At 43.0% G+C, this 25,306-nt stretch overlaps 6 non-coding genes across 6 annotated transcripts; 1 reads left to right on the forward strand and 5 right to left on the reverse strand.

The window, feature by feature from the left end:
- Window positions 1-1,132: 1,132 nt before the first annotated feature.
- On the reverse strand, window positions 1,133-1,206 carry Trnat-cgu (transfer RNA threonine (anticodon CGU)). The gene has a single exon. It is a non-coding gene; the product is annotated as a tRNA-Thr (tRNA).
- A 4,781-nt stretch (window positions 1,207-5,987) lies between these two features.
- On the reverse strand, window positions 5,988-6,059 carry Trnaa-agc (transfer RNA alanine (anticodon AGC)). Its single transcript has one exon. It is a non-coding gene; the product is annotated as a tRNA-Ala (tRNA).
- A 5,242-nt stretch (window positions 6,060-11,301) lies between these two features.
- Window positions 11,302-11,373, reverse strand: Trnaa-cgc (transfer RNA alanine (anticodon CGC)). Its single transcript has one exon. It is a non-coding gene; the product is annotated as a tRNA-Ala (tRNA).
- Window positions 11,374-14,613: 3,240 nt separating this feature from the next.
- Window positions 14,614-14,687, forward strand: Trnat-agu (transfer RNA threonine (anticodon AGU)). The gene has a single exon. It is a non-coding gene; the product is annotated as a tRNA-Thr (tRNA).
- A 6,105-nt stretch (window positions 14,688-20,792) lies between these two features.
- Window positions 20,793-20,864, reverse strand: Trnaa-agc (transfer RNA alanine (anticodon AGC)). The gene has a single exon. It is a non-coding gene; the product is annotated as a tRNA-Ala (tRNA).
- A 1,526-nt stretch (window positions 20,865-22,390) lies between these two features.
- Trnaa-ugc (transfer RNA alanine (anticodon UGC)) lies at window positions 22,391-22,462 on the reverse strand. The gene has a single exon. It is a non-coding gene; the product is annotated as a tRNA-Ala (tRNA).
- Between the last annotated feature and the right edge of the window lie 2,844 nt (window positions 22,463-25,306).

Raw genomic sequence — 25,306 nt, forward strand, 5'->3', positions numbered from 1 at the left:
CTTGTGCACTGCACAGAACTCTTTCCAGAACCCACCTTAATCACCTCTCTCTCATCCAGAAATATAACTTTGTGGATGTGACATGCCTGTCTAGAGCCCTGGTTTCCTTGACTAGACATGCGCCTCTAATAACCCAGTTGATATCAGCTGAGGATAAAGGGTCAGTGTCCAGTGCTCAGCACACACTTGTGAGACTCCCAGTTTCCTGCTCAACACTGCCAAACAAAAGCAAAGTTATATGTTTCCCTAAATCAACTAAAATCTTTGCAATATTCACTTGTGATTTTGAAAAATATTTTTTACTTTGTTTATCAGGACAGAGGCCACCAAGAGCCTCACACCGAGTCCAGACCCTGTCTTCCCAGCCCTAGTGGCTGGTTCTTGATTTATGATTGGCAAGGATAATTTTTCTTTGTCTCACGGACATGTGAGAATTTAAAGAAACACTGAACACTTAATTTAAAGAATTTAAAGAAACAGTGAACACTTCATAAGACATGCAAAACTGTGTCCATGTTTCTGAGCATGTGAGCACACTTACAGACAAGAAAGGGCTATCTGATCAACCTGTGTGTCATATAGTTTTAAACATAATCTTTCCAAGCTGTACTGGATGCTGCTTTTATGAACAGGATGATGTGGTATGATCAGGAGGAATATTAGGCTTAAATTCTAGCCTCACTATTTTATAGCTGTGAGATGTGAGCAGACTGCTTCTTTTCCATTCTCTGCGGGTGTGCACAGAATGCTTCAGAAGTAATGCTTACTTTAAGTGAGCATTCCTGTAGATATAACATGTAGGAGTAAGGACACAAAATGCAACTTGAAAAGTGTCCAGTAAGCTCCGAGTATTTTTTCATCCATTGTGGTTTAAGTAAGACTGCTTAGAGTTTGAGAACTCAGTAGAATATTTTATATGGATTAAATTGAAACACTTTCAAATTTCTGTTAGAAATTCTCTTAGCCCTGTGCTAGATTATTAGAAAGCTTGAAGTAGTTGTCTTGGAGGAAGCGGAAATAGTGATTGAAGAGACTGAACTTCCAAATAATAGAACTAAAAGTGAATTCAGGCTAAGAATTTGTTAGAGTGGGCTGGTTTAAAAAAAAAAGAAAAGGAAAAGACACAGCGGCCAGGCCCCACTGGGACTCGAACCCAGGATCTCCTGTTTACGAGACAGGCGCTTTAGCCAACTAAGCCACGGAGCCACCTGAAAGACCCTTTCTAGTTTTGGATCAAATTGGAGTTGACTGGGTGAGCTGTTTTGTCATTTAGAATTATTGTGCATGTAACTGTTCAGATAGATAGATAGACACTGTGGCCAAAACAAAAGGACTCCTTTCAGGCCAATAACACTTGAACACACTCGACTATTTGGAAAATGTACCGAGCGAGTCTCCGAAAGCGAAGAAGCCAGGGACCGGAAGGGATTCCATGAGGACTATTTGCGCCAAGAGACGCTGGACCTGTTTCCAGTAGTGGTAATTCAAATCGCCAGTGCGTGGATGTTCATTAAGCGCTAGTATCAAAACATACTAGTCACAATCTTTACTAAAATCAATGGCATTACTGGCAGGATAGAAAATTGTACTTTTGAGTTTTGAAAAACAAAACCCATCGCTTTGTTTTCAAACAGAGTTGACTCAATTGCAAAAGGCTGCAGAGCGGGAGGCCTTTCTCCATTCTTCTAAGATGCAAACCCCAGTGTCCATCGCTGTCCTGTGACTCTTAGGAAGGTGCTGGGATGAGTAGCAAGACCTGGGTTAGGATGAGGTTACCTACTGCCTTGGGAAGGCGTCAGGAGTCCCGGAACTGCTCCTTACCTGCTCTGCTTTCCTCATTTTTGTGGTTGCTCCCCATGGACTCTCTCTTGGAGAAGCTAAATCCTGGAGAAGCTGAATGCAATGCTTAGTGTTTTACAGAGGGGTTGGTTCCAAGACCCCGCCGGTGCCAAAAATCAGCGGGCGCTCGAGTATTTGTACAAAATGTGTATTATTAATATACAACTTTATGTGTAACTTCCGAGCATCTCTGGGCTATCAATCATCTCTAATTCTTGAATGTAGGTCTATGATTGTTTTTTAGTTCATTTTTACTGGTTGCGTGAGATCTAATTTTATTCTTTTGTGTGTGAATAATTTAGCTGCTCAAACAGCATCTGAGAGCTGGACAGACACTGGAGCGCTTTGTTTCTTGCTGAGGAAATGTGGTTGGAGTCTTTCAGGAATAAGCACTCTGACACCAAAGAGAGTGGAAGAGGGGAGATGTCCCTGGGAGACCAAAGCCAAGACAGTCCTAAAAAGCCTCCATCCAGATCCAGTTGGCTTTCTCATTTTAGACTCTAAAACCACAAGATGAGGTGGGCAAACAAGCAAGGTTTTAGTCATGTACGTGGTGGTCAGCCCATTGTTTTGGATATTTCTCCAGGTCATTCTGTCCCACATAGCAAGTGAAAGTCATGCTTGGCAAATACACAGTGCAAGCAGTGCTTTAAGTAAATCCCCAAATAAACAATAAATCGACACCTAATAATTGGTCTTCTGTACCTAATTCTACTTCCAAAGAACAAGTGTACAGGGCTGAAGGAGATCTGAAGCAACTGAAGACCAAGTGCCATCTTGTGCATTTCCAAAGCAGACTTCCTGGGAGCCTCTCTTAGCTACTTTTTGTTGCTGTGCTAAGACATCCATTACCAAGACATCTTACAGAAGAAAGTTTATTTAGAACTTACAGTCTCAGAAGGCTAGAGTCCATGGCCATCCAGGCTTCACCTGAGTGGAAGTTGCTGAAAGAACTCAGAGTGTCCCAGGCCAGCAAAGGGTTTCATCTCAGACTTCATCCCCACTCCTGGTGCCTCTGATACTTCTTGTCAATATAACTTTTTATTACAGGAGGAGGAGGAGAGCTTATATTTTTTGATCACTTCTCTCTCTCTTTGATCTTAAAATATTTCTAGAGATTGCTTGTGTGTCTGTAACTATTTTAGTGGCCAATGGTATCTCAGCCAGGCTGAGAAAGAAAGAAACTTGCAGGCAAAACTTTCTGATAATGCCCACATAGGAGACCCCCTTTAGTACTCCCACTAAGGTGAAACTAGGATTTTGACTCATTCATGAAGAAGGAGAATTTATTAAGAGAGATTATAGAAATAAAATGCAACCTCTAGATATAAGAGTAGGTGTCCAGAGAAATGCCTATATGTTGGAACAATGGCAGTGAATGAATTTTTAATTTTGTTTGTTTGTTTTTAAGATATCGTCTCAGTGTATAGCTCTGACTGCAAACCACACTGGCCTTAAACTCACAGAGATTTGCCTGCCTCTGTCCGGGTGCTGGGATTAATGGCACATGTCACCATGCCTAGGCCTAATACAGTGCTATTCCTCAGGGTTCTCTGGAGGAACAGGACGAACAGAGTGCCCAGCTGCTTGAGTTTTCATTAATTCCAAATGTAGTCAAGTTGGCAGCCAAGACTAGTGAGTGGGGTGAGTGAGAGATGAGCAGGTATGGGAAGAGGACTCACTCTAAGGCTCTCTTAAGAAAGGTCTAGATCCAAGAGGTCCAGGCCCAGCAGTGGGTGAAATCATTGACTGTGGGTGGAGAAGGATGAACTACCTCTAGAATTCCCTGCCTGCAGTTCTGATGGGAACTAGAAGTCCCGGATCTGCTCAGTGGTTGTGGTGGTCAGTAGGCAAGCCGTGGGGAATGGGGGATGGAGACACTGGCTGGCTCTGGGGGTCTCTTAAGTAGAGCAGCTCTGATGGGAACTAGAAGTCCCGAGTCTGCTCAGTGGTTGTGGTGGTCAGTAGGCAAGCCATGGGGAATGGGGGATGGAGACACTGGCTGGCTCTGGGGGTCTCTTAAGTAGAGTTTGTGGTCCAGCTCTATTTGTTCCTGCAGCACAGGTTCATCTGTGGGGTAGCTGAAAGCAGGGAGAGGAATGTTGGAAAACTGGCTCTAGGATTCTCAGCCTAGATGGTTCTGTTTGGAATCCTGGGTTCAGACACCAAGCATCACCGGTAGGCAGAGTGGCTCTGTAGCTAAATTTCAGAGGGTCTTTCTTGTATGTTTTTAAAAATTGATAAGACAAAGAAAACTGTTGATCACATTGGCCATTATATTAAGGGTTCTTTAAAAGACTAGAAGTGATAAAGTGTGTGTGTGTGTGTGTGTGTGTGTGTGTGTGTGTGTGTGTGTGTGAATAATGGCTCTCTCAAGTCGAAAAGGTCCAAAATCTGGTAGTTGTTCAGTTCATGAGGGATGCCTTGGCTATTCCAATCTGGTGCTGGAGTCCTGGAGGATACCTGAAGAACAGCTGGTCTTTAGTCTACATTGGAATCCCAAAGAAGTTGGTTCTAATACCAGCAAAGGAATAGCTCAGCAACAGGTCAGATAGACTTGCCAGAGAGTGTGAAGGCAAGCAAGGACAAAGCAGAGTTTCTATCTTCAGAGTCCTTTTATCTGGAGTGCCACCAGAAGGTGCCACCCAGATTTGTCATGGGTCTTCATGGTTCAGATAATCTGATTAAGAAAATCTCTCCCAACAGTACCCAACAGTTTGTGTTTTAGTTGAGATATATGCAGTCAAGTTGACAACCATGATTGGCAGTCACAGTCGCATTCTGCTGGTGGCCGGGAAGTGACATCAAAGGAAGGCGAAGTGTGGAATAAAAGGTGGGAAAGGAGTAACCACAACCTGGGCTAGTTACCAAACCAGGAATGGTGGCGAGAGCTGTCATTCCAGGTACTTGGAGTTAACCCAAAGTTGGAGGCTAGCCTGAGCAAATTAGTGAGAACTTGATTCAAAATAAAAAGTAAAAAGAAACTTGGGAATATAGCTAAGAGGTCAGAGATGGGGTGATTGCCTAGTGTGCACTGGATGTGATCGCCCCCATCTCCACCAATAAAACAAACAACACCAATAGTGAACAAAACAACAACAACACCCAAGCCCTAAAACTGAAGAGTAGAAGTCTTGTATCTAGCAGGTTCTGGTTAGACTACGGAAGGATGGTGGAGCTCACCAGAAATGACAGGCCCTGGTGAAGAAAAGGTCTCTGGACTCTTAGCCTGTGCCCTTGAAAGCTGATAAACGCCGTGGCTATTTTTGAGTTAACTATTTAAAGTGTTCTTGGATCTCAGTACCTTAGTACCTTAGGGTTGCACTTCTCAGACTTATAATATTGGTCAGTAGCTGGCAGCACGGCGTGATTTAAGCAGAAGGATTACCAAGCCCAGCCTAAGACTCACACCTTTATGTCTTCTTTCATTTAGGCCCAAGTTGGTTCAGCACAAGACTCTACTATAACTGGTCAAAGTGCTATGGTCAGACAGAAGGAAGAGCAGCAATCTATTGTTCTCTTCAAGAACTCAACTAATCCATACCCCAGCCTAGTAACCCTACACCACCCCTACACCCTGGAGTTTAAAAGCTCTTGATTCATCTGTAACCCGGCAGAATGCGACAAAGATGGTTGCTCTGGGCTTGGTTGGGGACGGAGTGAGGTGGGGCAGCGGACGGAATAAAACCACTGGAAAACTTTTCTAAACTCCTTTTACTTGTTAATATCAGTGTCGCAAGTTGGAAGTAGAAGCAAAAGTTCAAATGAGGAATACCTCCTAGACAAACGGCCCACTAGACAAAGCCCCTTACAGTAGTGCTACAAAATCAATCGCTAGCTTTTATAAAGTGCTGGGTTTTTCAGTGTGAGGAGTGGGGAGAAGCGAAAGAACATCACCCCTCTGCATTCAGAGGTGAAGATAAGCATCTTCTCTGAACCCACATTGGAGCCACAAAAGCGTCCCCAAGTTTGGTGCAACTACAGCTCCTAATATAGCCGGTTAACTAAACCAGTGCGTTTGCGAACAGCAATAACAAATTAGTAGGAATCACCACGTCACTCTGTGCATAGCCCGAAGCAGACTAAAAAAGAGAATTGGAATTCTAAAAAGGTTTACACGCCTTCTCCACGGATCCCCACCAAAAACCTGGAGATGCTGGGGATCGAACCCAGGACCTCATGCATGCTAAGCATGCGCTCTACCACTGAGCTACATCCCCACCAGTCAGAAATTAGAGCTTTCTGCTTATCCTTAGAAAATTTAAGATCCTTTCTAGACTTGTTATTTTCATCTAAATATCTGTCAAAAATTAAGAAAACAAAGAGCGATCTTTTACAGGGGTATTCTAATTAACCTGCACTTTCACAGACACCCCAACAAGGGGTATGAACAGTGTAGGGTAGGAGACCTCAGTTTAAAAAATGTCCGAGATCCTCTTTTCTTATTTCAGGACTAAGGAGAGATCCTTCCAGAAAAGATGAGGAACCCTTTGCCAAGTCTTATAATTACGGAGAGGAAGAAAGCACTCACCTGCCGTTGCCATTCCATCTCCACATTTTGTTCCCCAGCTACGAAAGACAATGAAAAATAGGAGCCTTGGAGGACAGGGTTCTACAATAAAACCCAGCTCCCCTGTCTCAGCCACGGAGAACGTTTTAAGAATCACGTTGTTAGACTCCCCCTCCTCCGATCCTCGACGCTCCAGGCTTTATCCAAAGGAAGCCAATGAAACCCACAGAACTCAGACTGACTCTTTAGTGACTCTTGAGAGGAGACAGGGATGCAGTCAGGAGTGTGCTTCCTCGCCGACTCAACTCCTTTTCTCTGGGTTTTACTTACTGTACACATCGTGGGTCTTCCACTTTTGCAAAGTTTCCACTCAGGAAGTCGGATCTTATTCCTGCCTGAAGAGTTCAGGAAATTCCTCATATACACAGAGACCTTTCAGCAAACCAGGAGAATAGGAACACCAAGGGAAACTGAGGCAGAACTAAAAATTCAGAAGAGGATGGTAGGGGAGAAAAGAAGACAAAGCCGAGGCCAGAGAACGTTACTCTTCTTCTATTTTTCCTTATCAAGAGAGCTTAATTGCAGTGTTAGAGTAGACATCTTTTGACAAAAAGTGACTGGTCTAAATTAACCACTCTTTTCCATTTCTTTTTGTACGTATTCACTAGGAAGATCATGACCTGGGGCAGTTACCACATATCGTAGGCTGCCTGTAGTGTCTCTCATATGTAATCTTAGCATTGGTGGCAAAAACAGGATGATTACCACAAGTTTAAGGCAAATCCTGTGTTACAGAAAGAGCCATTACAGAAGACCTTATGGGATGTCTTCCCAAAGAACTTCAAATATTTCAAGATAAGAAAGAAAACCCCGAGAAAAGAGCTGCATGCGATATTCTAGCAGTGCTGTTGGATTTTCAAGGAATGTGATCTGTGTGAAACCACATACAAAACTGGTTCTCCCTTCTCCCCTCTCCCTTCTCCCCTCTCCCCTCTCCCCTCTCCCCTCTCCCCTCTCCCTTCTCCCTTCTCCCTTCTCCCTTCTCCCTTCTCCCTTCTCCCTTCTCCCTTCTCCCTTCTCCCTTCTCCCCTCTTCCTCTCCCTTCATCTTTTTCCCCTGTCCCCTCCTTCCTTCTCCCTTCCCTAAAGAAACATGTCTCTATTCTTGTGTTTTAAAGTTCTGCTCTGGACAGGCACAACACAATGCCTGTAATCCAGTGCTTGGGAGGCTAAGGGAACAGAATTGCTCCAAGTTCTCACCTAGCCCAGAAAGCATGGGAAAGGGGCACTGAGCATTGGATGGGAAGGAGATAACAGTAATGAAATTGTGTTCTTTGAAAAACAGCCATAATAAAGCACGCACGCACACACATGTAGAACAAAACAGACAGACAGGCAGACAGACAGACAAGTGAATGTACGACACATGGGTCCAGCAGAGGATGGAAGAGGATATCTGTTTCCTGGAATTGGAGTTACAGAGGGTTGTGAGATGCCATATAGTGTTAGGAATCAAACCCTCTGTCCTCCAGAACAGCCAGTGCTCTTGACCACCAAGCCATCTCTCCAGGCTCAGTAATTCTAAAGACAAAGCAAATCCACTTTTTAGCTGAAACTACAGTGTATACAAGTTGGTGAGTTTGGACATACGTGTGCTCCACTGGAACCAACATCATGGTCAAGGAAGTTAACACACTCATCAACTCCAAAAGCTTCCTTCTGTTCTCACCTGTGCGTGCAACTGTGCGTGCCCTTGTTTGTGCACTTGTGTGTGCACCTGTGTGTGTAGAGAATATTTAACTTGATTTCTGCTTTCAATGTAAAATACAGTATTGTTAACTACAGTTGCAACATTCCCTCTTAACCTTAAAAATCTTAAAAGCAAGACCTCAAAAGGTCTTCTGAAGAGATTGCACACTCTACACAGATTCGGGGAGTATAAGGTAACCCAAATTTCTAAGTAGTGCCGAGTGGTGCACAGTCTGCCTGACCACACTCACCTGACAGTTCGCAAGGTCCCCCAGAGTCCCTATCTGGACTGCAAAAAGCAGGATATTAAATGCAGTGAGAATAATGATATAAATAATAAATTCCACCAAAAGGTAGAACTTTGGGTGGATGTTTTTGGAGGATAGTCCTACCTTCTTCTGAGCAGCTTTTTCTGAAAGCTGTGACCAAGAATTGGGCCTGATCAGTAAGTTTGTGTCATCAGATTCCAAAGATAGTTTTAGTTCCTTGAAAGTCTCTATTGAACTGAAAGAGCAAAGGAGAGAGAAGAGCTGTTTAGGTGAAGAAGAGTGAGGTGAATTGCATGTGTGTGTGTGTGTGTGTGTGTGTGTGTGTGGTGCTTGTATGTATGCACGTGTATGTGGTGTGTATACATATATGCCCATGTGTACACAGGTGCACCTACCTAATCATAAGTATGTAGAGGACAGAGGTCATTCTCTAGAACTCTGCCTTATTTTTTTAATATCTTATTTATTTATTTATTTATTTAGTCTGTGTCGGGGAACAATTTGCAAAAGTTGGCTCTTGCTTTCTACCAGGTGGGTCCTGAGGATCAAACTCAGGTCATTGGGGTTGGTGGCACCTTTACAGGCTGAGTCATCTCACTGGCCCTCATTTTATTTTATTATCTTTCTTGCATGTTACAAGGAGGATTTTGGGGCTGGCTTATGTAGCTATCTGAACCTGAGAGGGGAAGAACCTGGTAGTCATTTAGTGCAGAAAGCTGAGTGCCTCTGCAGTCCTGATTTATCCACCTTAGTTTTTGAGATAGTCTCTCACTGAACCTGGAGCTTGCCATTTAGGTTAAACTAGCTAATAAGTGGTAGAGTCTGGCTTTACTATGTATATTATGGAATTCAAACTCAGGTCCTTCTGCTTAAGCACTTTGCCCACTGAACCATCTCCCCAGAACCTATATTTTGGTTGCTTGGTTGGTTTTGATGTTGCTTATTTGTTTGTTATTTAAGAAAGGTTCTCACTCTGTAGCTTTATAGACCAAGCTTAAAGTCACAGTGATCCTCCTGCATCAGCCTCCTAGATGCTGAGGTTGCACTGTGTGCTTCCTCCTCCATTCTCTGCTGAAGTTAAATCAGAATGATAAGGAACCAGTCATATAAAAATACAGAACCTGTACATCCTGTGAATTCGAGAAAAACAAGCCACATGGCAAGAGAATCATTGGAAAGAAAGGGCAAGGATGGTTTCAAGGTGAAAACACAGTCTAGAGATCAGTGTTTTAGGATGTTGGGAAGGGTGAACGGGAGCTTGGGTTTTATATAACTGATGTCTGTGGGGCAAGGCTCATGGTTGTTTCTCAACTGTCTTCCCTGGTTTTTTATTATTAGTCTTATAATCTTAGTTTTGCTCAGGTACTCATGTGCCCCATATGGCAGGCACCTTCCACGGCCTGACACCCATACGCAGAGGTGAATAAATGGTCAGTCATGCAGGTAAGCCGTGCCTCTTAACCCAGCAAAACCGATGACTTTCCTTTCCAAGAAATATTTTGTAACTTGTTCTTTGTTATCCTGAAATAAAAGTGAATTAATTTAGACTAAATATATACCTTTCCTTCAAAATCAACAAATCTTGAACTAGTAAGAGAAATAAAAGCATGTTAGTTTGACTAATTGAATAAAACTTTACACGAATGCTCAGAATGAGTGCTTAGAAAATATCACTCTACAGTCATGTTCTTGTAGCTTTAAAAAACAGCCGCTGTGAATGAAGTAAATACAGAGAGACGCAGACACTTGGGGTGAACTTTGAAAGCCATGCTCACACTCCCTAGAATCACGAAATCAGTGATTCTTAGTCGTCTCAAAGCGTATTTCCACAATTTAAAGAAAAAAAAAAATACAAATAAGTTAAAGCAGAAGATATACTCCTGGCTTACTGATGTGAAAAATGTTCAGTAGAAAAGGAACCCTGAGGTTCTATGCACCTAAGCTTCAGAACTGCAGCTCCCTGGAGTTTCAGTCTGATTCCTGCAGTAACAATGCAGACCACAGGAGCACGAAAATGAGTGACTCGCTGTCCAGAATCCAGACTTAACTGGGTTTTCAGGACTGCCAGTCTTTGTTTTCCTTTATTAATAGTATTTATTCAGTTTACATTTCTATCACAGCTCTTCCTCTCCCCCCATACGTCCCCTCCCCCCAGCCCTTCCTCCCCTTCATCTGGGGGTAATGTGAGGTCCCCCCTGGGTACCAGTTCGCCCTGACACCTCAAGTCACTGCAGGACTAGGCACAAACTCTCCCAAACGAGGCCAGCCAAGACAGCCCAGTTAGGGGGACAGGGTCCACAAGCAGGCAATAGAGTCAGGGTAAGCACCTGCTCCATTTGTTGAAGGACCTGAATAAAGACCAGGCTCTGTGTCTGCTGCATATATTGGGGGGAAGAGGGGCCTATGTCCTTGTATGTTCTTTTGTTGGTGGTTCGGTTTCTGTGAAGGTCTTTTAAGGGTTCTCATCAAGGTATTCTACAGCTGTGTTTTGTTGTTACCGTGGTATTACTGGGGCTGGAACCTACAGCCCCATCTTTTTCCTAAGACCTCTCTGTTAGGTACCTCCAGTGTGTGAGAGATTCTCTATTCAGGAGACCCCCGAATTCCTATGTACAATTTTCAATGAATATTAGCAATAGATGTTATTAGTACCTTCCCTAGCTCCACTATTTTCCAAAAGATAAGTTAGAGTCATTTTACTTTTACTAAGTGTATCCCTTGGTGGGCCTGTGCATCCATTCTTTCTTCTGGATGCTCTCACAGGGTGATTTGTCCAACAGCCACGTTAGAGCTGACTCTAGGAAGGCTGCAGTGTTTGGATAGCCAAACAGAAACGAAATAAACATAAGGATATAAAATGCTTAAGAAAATTATAAGAAAGGAATTTAAAAGAAAAAAATATTTTTGAGGAAAAAAAAAAAGAAGTGAAAAAGCTTGGAGATGCCGGGGATCGAACCCGGGGCCTCATACATGCGAAGCATGCGCTCTACCACTGAGCTACATCCCCCTCCGTGCTGTGAGAGCTACACACAATTCCTATCTTTTAAAAAACCCAGTGTGCTCTTCCTAACGGTTCTGTTTTTGGGAAGGCACTATTGAGAACAAATTCCAGCTGCATCGGAGTAGCTCCTTTGGGGACCTCCCAACAAAGCTCAGCGATGCAGGAAGAAAACATTGTTTCAGAAGCTTCCACACTACGGATTCTTCTGGTGACCAAGTCATGTACCAGGCACAGGCAGATTGAGGGAACCGTGGGATTTCCCACCCCCTATTCTGGAGCAATTTCTTTAACTCAAAGGCCCAAAATTTTTGCATCTGATTAAATCTAATGCCAATGAAAATGTTGTAAGATGAAAACGTCAACACCTACCCTGGTCTTTGTTCACATTAGCAAGGGCTATCTAAACCCATCTGACTGTAAAGCAGGGACTCGCGGACTCCAGCTTCACCAGGGAGGGGTCCTAGAAGGTTCTTTCTACGCCCTGGCTGCACACCTTCACCCTGGATCCGTACAGCCAGAATCTCGGAAAGCTGCGGCCGCCTCTAAGTCACTAAACGCCACCTCAGCTCAGCGGTCGCAGCCGCAGACAAAAACAAAGGTTCTGTTTCTCGGTTCAGAAAATCTGCAGCAGTGAACAGTGACTCTTTAGAAGTGAGCATCAAAGACACGATCCAGGAAAGTGGTCATTAATTAATATATCGACCTTCATTAAAATTAAAACGTAGCCTGTAAAAAAAAAAGCTTAAGACAATAAAACAAGCCCCAGATTGAAGAAAAATTACTGTTCTGACGTGCTTGATAAATCCAAAGGATGGTGGTGACGGTACCTCCAGAGGCTGGAGCAACAGGAGTGCTGAGTTTGAAGAAGTCTGGACCATATACTGAGTTCCAGGCCTATCTGGACCACAGAATGAGACCCTGTCACAACGTAAATAAACTACGAGCTGCCTTGAATTAGTCCATTGTGTTAAATCCCACGGTCTCTGACTGTCTACACTCTGAAGTGTGTGCTGTGTAGGGGCCTGGAAGTCTATAACGCATAGGTTCTGAGTGGCACAGACTCCTCCATTCATTCATGGCAGCTTCAGCTTTCACCAGAAACCTATGGGCAAATTCTTTGAAACCACATATGTCCTTTTAAACTCAGAGTTTTATCTATAGCTTTACAATCGATTGATACATCTTGCCTGTGGCTGAGGATATAGCTCAGTGGTAGAGTGCTTACCTGAGAGCAGTCATGAGGCCCTCCCTTGGCCCAATGTCACTCACTACAAAAATTAACTTTGTCCGAAACCATTCTTTCCACGCTGTGTGCTATCCTAAGAAAAACTGGCCCTTCCCTTCTTTTTTCCTTGCTTTTCTCTTTCATACAAATGCAGACTCGGCTGTTCTTGTATTCTACATACATCAGTGTCCTTTACCGTTCAATAACTGGTTTCATTCTTGGTGTTTCTAAAGCCTACAGTATGCCCAATGACCTTTGAGCTTCCCATTAGTTTCTATTCACTTCCTTACACTCTGCCATGGAAAGATGCTCTGGGCTTATATTGTGTTTTCCCTGACCTCGTTCCCCTTACAACAACAAATTCTCCTTTTAATGGTCTCCATACTAAGTAATCAATATACAAGGCTGGCTCTGCCCATTTCGTGAGTGTGATTGTCATGCACTGTTTTAGTAGGCAAAGCTAGGACAGAGATGACCTTTGCCTTTGTTGAAACTTTGTGTAGCCCTTCTCTCACAGTAAGAATACTAGTTTGCAACATTGGCTTCATTCACGCACACACCACACACACACACATACACACACACACAATTAAAATTATGTACTAAATAGAACTCAGGATTCAAGTGCCATTCCATTGCATCTAAAGGCAATTGTGTCAAAGTGCTGCGCAAAACTTTCGCTAGAATTCACCCCCTTGTTTCTATTGTGTCATATTTTTAAAAAATACATTAAATGATTTTGTTGAACTTCTTACATGTATACAATGTATTTTGATAAGTGTTATAGTTTTGAGGGCTTTTTTCCCTGCTGATAGTCACATATAAAACCCTTTTTCTTCCTCTGTGTTAAACCTATTTCTAAATTTTAATGTATAAGACATAAAAATGGTTCCAAGGAGCAAATCTATATGGAGGTATGGAGTTGCTGTATCTTGGGATGCCTTCAGGTGGGCCAATGAGAGTGCCCTTCAGGTGTCATCTTGGGAGCTGACTTAGGGGCTAAGAATGCACCTACAATAGTGTCTTAGCCTTGTTAACATTTTTCTGGTTTGGCTTCGAGGTAGAATGCAGTCCAGCAGGCTCAGAAAGAAACAAGTTGTTTGAAAGGATCTATGTAACCAGTACATTTCAAGTTCTGAAAACTCAGCAATAGAAAGCCCTCCCTAGGTATTTATGAGGCAAGTTTTGATCTAATAGGTACTGTAGAACAGAGAGACTCCAGATCCTTCTGTGTGGGGAAGCTGGGTGCATTGGACAATTAATAACACTTTTCAAATTTTAAGTGTCCTAAAAAAAAAAAAAGGGGGGGTTGGGAAGGGAAAAGAAAACTGACAAGAAATAAAAGAAAAACTCTTCTCTATGTAACTGCAGTGGCTCAGCTGGGATAGCAGTGTGGGGAAGACCTGAAGAAAGTTCTAGGCTCAATCCTGAGTGAATTGGACTTTTACTAATGTGAGATTATTCCTCTGTAATGTGGGAATTTGGGATGTTTAGTACAACAGTTTCCTGTACCATTGGTATAATGTAGTGTGTTGTTGCTCAAGTCTTCAGCTAGGAAAACTGTAGTTTGATTTTGTAATGATTTTATAACTCGGTAATTCCTTCTTTTCCTCTTTCACCATCTCTTCTTTTCTTCCATCCTTTGCTCTGTTGTTTTTGAAATACTGACAGTTCAGCTCAGGGCTCAGCAATTAAGACATTTTTAATTTGGTAATGAGCTTGACAATCAAAGCCCATGTCTGTTGTTTTGACTGTACATGCATTGGTAAGGAAAAGTAACAACAGAATGTGGTACACAGATGTGACTCTAAAAAAGAATGGAGCATCACTCAACCGATACTGTTCAAAGGGGCCGCAGCAACTGGAGAGGAAAATGTCACGTAGCATCTCCAAGGAACCTGAGCTGTCACCGTTGCCCTGTCATCTGTACACGAGGAACAGTAATCGTGTAATTTTCAGAATTGTCTAAAATACTGCCTACCTATGCTCTCTCCTAAGAGGAAACCACCTTTCTTTGTAAGGGCTCTGTGGCTTAGCTGGTTAAAGCGCCTGTCTAGTAAACAGGAGATCCTGGGTTCAAATCCCAGCAGGGCCTGTAAGTATTATCCCCTTTAAGGGGTGAGGTTTTGACAGAGCTCTTTTGTTACCACAGTGTACCCTACTGTATCAGTAACCCAAACCATTATCAACCAAAACCTTTACAAAGATAAAACTAATTAATTTTAAAGCTTGGGCTCAACCCATCCTTGCCAGAAAGAAGGAAACCGCAGGTCTGTGTGTGCAGTCCAGTCTTTGGTTTTTATTGGGGGAGGGAGGTGGTTGTTAATTTTTTTTCAAAATTAGATCTTTCACTGGGATTTTCTCACTCATCATTTTCTTAATTATTCTAGTCGTGATTTTCTATAAAGAATTAAAACTTAATGCCTCAAATTCACAAAGGGTCTGTAGACCTTGCACGTGAATCTTAGTGAAATGCCAAGAAACGTGTAGAGAAATATTATGAATGTTGATTTAATATGATTGGGGCCAGCAGCTTGTGTGGCAGCCCAGCGTGCCCAGAACAGAGTGGAAGTATGAGTTCTTTCTCAGTTTCTCCTCCCCTCCACAGCTCTCCCTGTCCCTTCCCCTCCCCCCACCACCACCTCCCTGTCACTGAATTTAGCTCCAGGTCCAAGACTCTGCCTCAGGTTCTCTCAGTAACTCAAGTGGGAGAGCCTTTGCAGGTTCGCAGCACTTCCTCTCTCAGCCTCTTATTACTGAGTAAAAGAAGTTTCATATATATATATATATATATTAACATTGACAATTTATTCTCCAACTGCGATTTGGCTCTTGAGTGAGTAGCATTCTCAAAGCAAATCTCAATGGTAGGTGACCATCAACTGTGGGGAAAACCCAAGACAGAGGGTATAAAGAGGGGAGGCACAGTAACACCACAGGGAAGCACTGGGCTTCAGCCACAAGAGTGAAGCCTAACCCAGTGACAGAGAAAATGCTTGGTGTGGTCATGTCCCAAATTTAAACTCAGATTGTTGTGAGCAAATGAAACAAGTCTGTTTTGTTTTTAATCGCTTGATTTTCAGTAGTTTGCTACACAACGGTAGATAAACTCCGAGTTGTTTCTCTCATATCTTTTGTCTTGCTGACAGTTTTGTAAACAGAATTAAAGGGAACTGAAAGAAAAAAAAAAAAACTGTAACAGAACACATTCTGATTCTTTGCCTGTGGGGGGAAAGGATCTCAAAAGATCATAGGAGCAGACCTTGTGGTGGACAGGCAGAGTGGGAGGAGGAACTGTCTCTTCTAAGGTAGCATTCAGAACCAACAGCATTCTTGCAGGTAGAAAAAGGATTAAGTTTGGATTTTTTTCGAAATCAGGAATCCAAATTCTTCATGTCTAGCCTGAGAATAACCAGAAATGAAGCCAACCACACTTGTTGTTAAATAGCATCAAACTGATTGTGTGGCTCAGAGGTAGATTGCAGGTTAAGCATTCAGGGAGTCAAGTGATCTTGGGCTTCACGTTGCTTTTCTTTCTTCCCATAACTCAATAAAGTGTCCAAGCTTCCCATCTGTAAATTGTCTTTAACCATATTTTTTCTTGCTGACTTGCCAAGTAAATCCATCACTGGACAGACAGTCTTTGAATGCGTTTGTTTAATTCTAGTTCCTGGCTGCTGTGAGCCTGGCTGCATCAGCACCTGTGGGGCCATACCCTTCCAGCCATCAGTTCACAGTTTCCCAGAGTATAAAGAAAGAAAGAAAGAAAGAAAGAAAGAAAGAAAGAAAGAAGGAAGGAAGGAAGGAAGGAAAGGTACTGAAAGTGCAGCTCTGTGGTGTGGTGCATCGGTTAGGGTGAGGTCCTGGGTTCAATTCCCAGCATAATAAAGGGGTGTGCAGCACAGCCCTTCTTCAAGTTATGGGGCTACAGGTTATCAGGAGTAAAGACCTGTCCTTATCTCCTCCCCCTTCAGTCTCCGCTCATTCTGACAGTAGAAATCAATTGCAAAAGGTGTTGGAAGGGATGGGGGTGCACATACCTGAGAGGTGGGAGTAGAACGATTGGGGAATTCAAGGCCCATCCTCTGCTACATAGTTTACTTGGATGTAAACCTGAGCTACATGTAACTGTCTCAAACAAACAAGGTGGTGGATCCCAGCCTATATCCCTGCATATTCAGGATGAGAGAATGAGAGAACAACATCTTTGAAGGAATGTTACTGTTTTCAGATTCCAAAGTGGGGGTAGGGAGTGGCAGAATGTCATCAAAGCAGAGATGTTGTCAAAATTGTTCCTGTACAGGAACTCCAGGTAATCTCAGCTTCAGACTGAAAGCAGTAACCTGGCTCCATAATCTTAAAGGTCTAAATTTTATGTCCAAAATAATTTCTCAAAGCCTGTTCCTCCACATCATTCTTGTGAATGTGGAGTAAGAAAAATCAGAATTGCATGTCTTTAATTTTTTTCCTACCTTCACCAGGATAGCCTTAGGTTCAACACTTTAACTAGCCAGGATTGTTGATACAGGACTATTAAACTCAGCCAGCCACTCTGGAGGCTTTGACAAGAGGATGGCAAACTCAAGACCTGCCTGGACTACAAAGTGATTTCAAGACCAGCCTGGGGAACTTAGTGAGATCCTGTCTTAAAATATAAAATGGAGGCCTGGGCGTATAGCCCAGTGGTGAGTGCTTGTCTAACAGCTGCAAAATCCTACGTTGAACCCCCAGCATCAAAAATTTTTTGATTAGTTTTAAAAATCTAGTTAGATTAAAATAATTTCCATTAATATCATAGAAAAGAGACTTGGGACTCTGTGGAGGTTGGCCGTCATAATCAGGAACGTAAGAGCCATTCCATGACAGAACAGTTACCACCCTGGTGCTGGCTGGCCTTCACCAGTCCAACCCTGTCTGTTTTGTGTTGTCTATGACTTTCTTACATATTTTTTTTCTTTCTTTGAAGGCACTTTATGAAGAATTCAACAGTCATATGGTTTTTGTTCTTTGAAATACCTGCCGTCCATCTCTCAGAGGTTTTCCTACAAGAGATGATTTTGGCAATGGAGGGCTGTGTGTATAGCTTATGACAGAAAACTGTGTGGCCTATGTGAAGCCAGCACCAGAAGGAAAAAGTCATTTCATTATAAAACTTAAGCTTAATTTAATACAATTTAAAACTAAAATAAATTCTGAAGTTGAAGAAACTTGGAAAAAACGATTTCCACCCTGAAACCCTTTTATAAATAAACCTTTAAGGGAGGGTAACACCCTTTCCTCCCAAATTTGCTTTGGTCATGATGTTTCATCATAACAATAATAACACAAACTAATACAGGAGTACAGTGTTGGAGAAGTCAAGCTTCTGAAATGGCACCCAATATCCTGAGTTTGCAGAAACCAACAGTGTGCTATAATTCCTAAAAGATCAGAATAGAGTAGGAATTAATTTTATGTTTCCTCCAGGACTGTCTTAGTGAGGGTTTTACTGCTGTGAACAGACATCATGACCAAGGCAACTTTTATAAGGACAACATTTAATTGGGACTGACTAACAGGTTCAGAGGTTCAGTCCGTTATCATCAAGGCAGACATGGTGCAGGAGGAGCTGAGAATTCTACATCTTCCTCTGAAGGTTGCTAGGAGATTGATTTCCAGAGAGCTAGGATGAAGAGTTTTAAGCCCACACCCACAGACACACCCACTCCAACAAGGCCACACCTCCTAATAGTGCCACTCCATGGGCCAAGCATCAACAAACCATCCCAAGGACTTAATCTCTAGACACCTTTAATCAACTAAACCATAGAGCTCTCTACCCAGCTTCCTCTGTATATTCTTGTCAGAGGTCAGTTTGTGGTCCTTCTGCTAATTTAACTATTTGGAAGCAAGGACAAAGAGAATGAGCTTTCTTTTTCCTCTAGTCTCATTTCCTGGAAGAGGCATAGAGAATTTAAAACAGAGACAATTCCCTTGACCCATCTTGCATTCTGCCAAGTCGTGACATTATTTTAGGCCAGACTGGTCTTGAACTCATACAGATCTGCCTTCCTCAGGGAGAGGTCCCTATGCAGTCTCCCCATTCTGGTGTGGGCAATCACCCTGGGGTATCTTCTAGGCCATTAATATCTATGAGAGTTAAGATTCCAAAAGCAACCCAACTCTGGCCATGATAGGTCCCCAGAGAACTAATACTTAGTTCTGTCCAAGAAAAGAGAATAACTGAATGCTGGGAACTTGAGGCCTCAGCATGAACAGTGCTAAGTCCAGTGGAGCTCCTGGGAATCCCCAGTCTTTGTTGAACTGTAGAATTCCCACACAGTCACCCCACTATCCCACACCACAGCTTCTGGCTTTCAACCCATCAGAACTGGTAAGCAACCAAGTGCAAATGAACAGAACCAGAAACAGAACCAGCCTTAGGGAACACAGATGAGTTGAGATGCCAATTTCTGAGTGGCTGGGTGGGACTCAACTTGACCAAGGAAGAAAAGACACACAGACACATGTACAGAAAAACCGGGATCCCCTGGGCTGTGCATGCTTCGATCAAGGGCACCTACTTCTCAACAACCAGGAACCTCAATGACTTTATTATGTACAGCACGGGGGGGGGGGGGGGACGGGGGGGGGAGAGTTAGCTAGTCTTACTAGATTGTAGGTAAGCTGTCTCTGGCTGTAAACATCCTGGAGAAGAAAACTACAACTGCTAATTTTTGCACACAGTGTGATCAGTCCTTAGTAACACCTGTATGTGCTGCACACTGTCAACATTTGCACTAGGACTAGGGAAGGCTTTGCTATGGCCCCTAAGCCTTACTCATAAAGGGAAGGCTTTGCCACTCCTATGGAGTTGAAGCATTGGTCCTTGACGTTCGCTCCCAGTGTCAAACAATACAAGTAGGATCCGGACTTCGGGACTTCGTTTGCTTCTTACACACTCAAGATTTGCTCTACTCTCTAAACTGAGAAAAACAAACACCAATTTTACTTTATGCTGTCCCAGACTCTGCACTCAACCATGCCAAAAGGGACTGTGATGGAGAAACCTGGAGACAGCCTTCAGTCTGGGGTGTTGTAAGCAGGAAACATGACAACTTAGAAGTCGCGTTCCTCTGTGCGCTCGTTCCTCATTGTTATTAAGACACCGGGAAGAAAAAGGCCAAAAGAGGAGAGAAAGACTTCCATAAAATTCCTTTAGACTTTACCCCCTACCACGCCCTCCTGCCCTGCTACCGTGAGCAGACGAAATGCAGAAGAAAATCCCCCTTCCAACCCCCCAGTTGTGGTGTGCGCTTCTGAGTTGCTTCTGAGACCCACGCAAAAATATGAAGGGGGCATTTCAGATCCTTGGGACTGCAAAGTGAGCTAAAGAATAGATGTTTCTTGCTATTTCTAAAATTTCGGGTTTCTATCACATGGCCCCATGAGTCTTTTATGTTTCCTTTCATTTCAAAGTTACTGCCTTAGCGTTGAGAAGACTAGCCGCTCTTCCTGTCGTGGAAAAGAAAAAATTGCTTCAACCGAAGAAATGGGAAATATCTTCCCTTGGGAAGGCATCCTAAACACTTGTGCCCCAGGGGAAAGATTGGTACACCGAGTCAAGGTTGTGTCGGGAAGTCCTGTTCCTTCGCGGTGTGGGGACAGGTGAAGAAGAAATGGAGCGGACAGGTGGAAGAAAAGTCGGGCTAAGGGTGCGGGGACAAATGGTTAGGTTGACTTTTTATACGCATCAATATTCTGTGTGGTGTGGTGAGGAAAGCAAAGTTGGGGACAGGAGGAGGGTGATTTTCTTCTGCATTTGTTCTGCTCATTGTCGCAAAGCAGGGCAGCATGAGAGGGGGTAAAGTCTATACGAATTTTACAAAAGCCTTTCTCTTCTCTTTTGGCCTTTTTCTTCCCGGTATCTTAATAATAAAGAGAAAGAGCGCACAAGCAACGTGACTTCTGGGGTGGTCTGTTTCCTGCTTCGAAGCTTTCATGAAATCTTCTGTTGGCAGTTGGGTTTCAGTTCATGGCCTCCCAGGCGTTCGCTTGCGGAGAAACAGTCAGGTTGTAGACAGCGAGGAGCCATTGAAGAAATGAATTAATAGCAAACAGATTACATCACTGAATAGGAGAAACACTTAGATGAACACAAAACACGAGGAAAACCTATTACAAAACATTCCGCTACCAATCGTGATGCAAGCAGTTTAAATGGAGGTGCTGGGGATCGAACCCAGGGCCTCGTGCATGCTAAGCACGCGCTCTACCACTGAGCTACACCCCCACTGACAGTCAGAGTCTCAGACTCTTCTATATTGTGGTTTACATTTTTGTTTGGGGCTGGGCAGCTAATGCTTACTCTCTTGAAATTATGTTTCTACAGTTTTGAATTGTTCGCTTTAGACGGAGAGAGGCGCTCTATATGAAAGACCTCAAAATCTTCCCATAGTTGCCACCGGCAAGGCAGCAGATCCCAGCACCCCTCCAGGACAGATCCCAATACAGAATCTTAAGTAGGACTTCAGATTCTCCCTTCCTACAGGAGTGCCCATGAAGCTGTCGAAAAGACTCCAAAAAGGAATGCCAGGTTGTTTTTGTTGTTGTTGTTGTTGTTGTTGTTGTTGTTGTTGTTGTTGTTGTTGTTGTTGTTGTTTTGTTGTTGGGGTTTCTTTTGAGCCTGTAACGTTTCTGAGAAATGTAGATACAAGTGGGAATATAGGAAATGAACTGAAAGTAGAGTTAAGTCTAGCAGATTGAAGACTCGATTCTATGAAGCTCCTGAAAGGGAAAGCAAGCCCAAGTCTCTTGACAGGGGCTGAGTCTGTGATTCAGTGGTACAGCACCTGCCAGTGCATGACTAAGATGTGCAGGGAAGGTGGGGGTGGTGGTGGGCGCAGATTATAGCCACAGGTATAATCTTTCACAAAAGAGAAATACTTGAGTGTCAACGTGACAATATACAAAACATGTTCTGAAAAGCAAACAGTGTACACCACACTTACAAAAAAGTCTAAGGCAATAGTCGCACTACGCCCACAGTTTGCAAGTTAACTTCAAAAGCGGAGTTAATAAAATTCTTATCAAAGTCCGGCAAGAGTCCGGTATGTGTGTCAACAAGAGAGTGCTAGATGAACATGCGCAGGGCCCAGCATTCTCTCTCTCTCTCTCTCTCTCTCTCTCTCTCTCTCTCTCTCTCTCTCTCTCTCTCTCTCTCTCTCTCTCTCTCTCTCTCTGTGTGTGTGTCTTTTGCCTGCATGTGTGTATGGTCCTGGTGCCCACAAAGGCCAGAAGAGGGCACTGGACCCCCTGAAATTGGAATTATACAAGGCTGTGAGCTGCTGTGCAGTTGCTCTTTCAGAAACCTAAGTTCAATTAGGTTTCTGAAAGAGCAACTAGTTTCTTCTTTTTTTAACCACTAAGCTATTCGTTCAGGGAAAATAGACTTTTGGGAAATGGTGCTGGAAAGTTTGGGCATCCGAGCATATGAATGAATGGATGAACTCTAACATCTCATCTGAGAATTAAACCTAAATGGATTATGGTTATAAACTTAAAACTTTTAGGAAAACTGGAAGGAAATCTCGCTGTCTTGGGAGCAGGTAAAGCTAGCTTTTAGCTGACAGGAGGTTTAAACAGCTAAGCAGGCCAGAACTATCTTCTGTATCCATGATAGTTCTCTGGCGAGATATCCTCAACAGTAACAAACACCAACGGAGTTTTAGCATTCTGGCAAGGCCTTCTCATAGAGGGGCATCCAGGAACAGAAGCTCTTTGTTTCTTCTAAATTTTTGACACAGAACAAAAGAGAAGTGGAGGTGCCGGGGATCGAACCCGGGGCCTCATGCATGCAAAGCATGCGCTCTACCACTGAGCTACACCCCCTGCTCCTGAAGAGCTGTTTTAATATTTCCCTAGAAATGAATTCGGCTCTCCAACTTTGTTAAAAGTGTTAAGATATTTCGAACACCGAACCCTAAATACAGGAAAAGATTTAAATGACCACAGGGGGCTTTGAGTCGCAAGTATCTCCTACTGAGCCTGGCAAAGAATTCAATTCTGAATTCTCTTAATATCTTCCAGAGCCGGGCAGTGGTAGCGCACACCTTTAATCCCAGCACTAAGGAGGCAGAGGCAGGCGGATTTCTGAGTTTGAGGCCAGCCTGGTCTACAGAATGAGTTCCAGGACAGCCAGGGCTACACAGAGAAACCTTGTCTCGAAAATTTAAAAAAAAAAAAAAAAAAAAAAAAAATCTTCCAGAATTCCTTCAACCGAGGCACAAAGTGACCAAAACATCCCTTTTCCCCACCAGGAGGCTTTATTTTTGTTTGTTCAATGGAAAGGCAAGAGCAGCTGGAAGAAATGCATCGTCAGAAAACGCCCTGAAAGAGACTTTGTTATATTATAACTATCCACAGAACAAGTCGAAAGTTACAAACTTAAATGCAAAAGAATCCACACACTGAGCTTTAAGCAAAGTGCAAACAAAAGATGCTCTGTTTGAAAAATCTTCTTTGCAAATGCTAAACCCAATTTCTATGAATTGGTTCACAGTTCTTCTAGTAAAAACACCTCTTCTAAACCCATATACAATATCAAAATAGAAATAAATTGTACGTGCAACAATATATATATATATATATATATATATATATATATATATGGCACATTGGACTTCTTAATCTTCAAAGCAAATAATATTCTAGGTTTAATATTTTAAATAAGATCTACACTATGTCATTTTAGACTTTACAAATCTTAGCAGGACATGGAACCAAAGAAGTGGGAAGAGCACACATAACTTTGATTGCGTTTGCAAAATAGTAAAAGCTACAGTTATATAGTATATACTTTTGGGTATGAGATGCAAATGTTAAAGTCATCATACTTATCAACTTAGTGGCATAGTGATCCAATTCGTAGTTATCAATTGAATCCCTGGGATTCAACCTGAGACCTTTAGATCATTATCCTCTTTCAGTTGAGCTATTTCAACTACCTGGAGTCTCCTCTCTTAATCATTCTCTCAGAATATTGAAACTTTCATGTAGAGGATCAGTGTATTTTTTAAATGTCTTTCTTTACATCAGGACCACCCACCATTCACACCCTTAATGTCGGTCGGTTCTACAATAATCTACGTCTGAGAATATGTTCACTTTTAAAGTTAATAGTTAGGTTGCTTTCACAGGTGTTGACAATGGAACCCAAGTGTTACAGGATATTTGATTATTGTATGTAGAAAACCTAATTGTTAGCAACATATAAAAGCTTAAAAAGATACTGAGTTTGTCAGATGCAGTTAGCTAGTTGTGTCCTGAAGAGATGTAGTTTGGGTGTACCTCTAAAAGCCTCATAGAATAGAGTGATGAAGAATGGAAAGTTGCTGCCTGTGTTAAGGCAAGCTGCTTGGTAGAGGTCTTTGCTCTATAACCTGAGGCAGTCAGCTGGGTGGCCTAGAGCTACCCCACAGTAAAAGTGAAATGGTGGGGCCCTACCGATTTGGTGCCCCCCCCCCTTACTGCCACAACAGTGACACAGTTTAGCCTGCCAAGGGGGTAGAGGTAGAGCTAAAGACTCCTCCTTTTATAAGCAACGAACCTTTGATAGAGCTCTGGTTTTGGCTTGGAAGAGCAGCTCCTGGTAGTAGTTAGAGTTTTTCTCTTTGGGCTTGCAGGAAAAATAGAGAAGCAGCTGGCAAGACACAGGTAACACAGTATTCTAGGAAAGAGAGCTAAAGGGCACTCTTGGATTTGGAGGAACTCAAGAGAAAAGTAGTACTCGGGAGAATGACACAGAGATCTCTAAAGAGCTGGCAGTTTAGTTGTAGGATCCAGCTTGTAAATAGATACTTTGTATATAGTTAAGAAAATAAAGTTATCTCAGTGAGCAAGCAAGTTTTTAACCTCACTTTACACCTCTGGTGTCTTTATTGATATAAATACTCATTTACACCCAAGGTCTCACGTGGTTAGGCAAATGTTCTGACTCTAGGCCTCATCCTCTGACTCTTGTTCTACCTTCCAGGGATGTGGTAGAAAGAAATGGAGGAGCTGGGCTTGGTAGTCAGATGGGTTCCTGCTTCTAATAGAAAAACAAAACAAAACACACAAACAAAAACCCAATGGCAGCAGATCCCTGTGGCTATTTTTGTTGTTGTTGTTATTGTGATTTGCCTTTCTTTCCCCTTTTGTTTGCACTGACTGTGTTGATAGTCACTCAGGAAGGGCCAGGCTCTGGGGTTGATACAGGAATAGCCATTTACATGAGCTCACCACCAGACACATAGTTTCACCCCAAAATGTCATGAAGCTCCTCCTTAAAATGTAGTCACAGTTTATCTTTCTTGCTAGTTGTTGGGGAGGATGGCTGAGCACTTGAGATCAAACATAAGGAAGCATTTCCTTGTTTGATTCAGGAACCTCTGGTGTTGGCAGCTCCTCGGGAAGCCAGGGAAAGACTTCCTAGTGTCCTGTGGATGGAATCATCCAATTTTATTGGGTTTTACTGTTGTGAAATATAATGCGGTAAGGGGAGTACCTAGTGGTCCCATGCTAGTGTGTGCCCCTGAGAAATTACACCATGCAACAGATCTGGTATAAAGGGGGTTTATTGAGGGAAGGGAGATGAGTGAGGTCCTGGAGAAAGGGTAGAGGCAGACAAGTGGACATGTAAACAGGCAGACAGACCAGAGCAGAGCCATGAGGGTGGGGCAGGGGGGGCAGAGA

The sequence above is a fragment of the Arvicanthis niloticus genome, chromosome 8 (assembly GCF_011762505.2).
Source record: "Arvicanthis niloticus isolate mArvNil1 chromosome 8, mArvNil1.pat.X, whole genome shotgun sequence".
Taxonomy (NCBI): Eukaryota; Metazoa; Chordata; class Mammalia; order Rodentia; family Muridae; genus Arvicanthis; species Arvicanthis niloticus.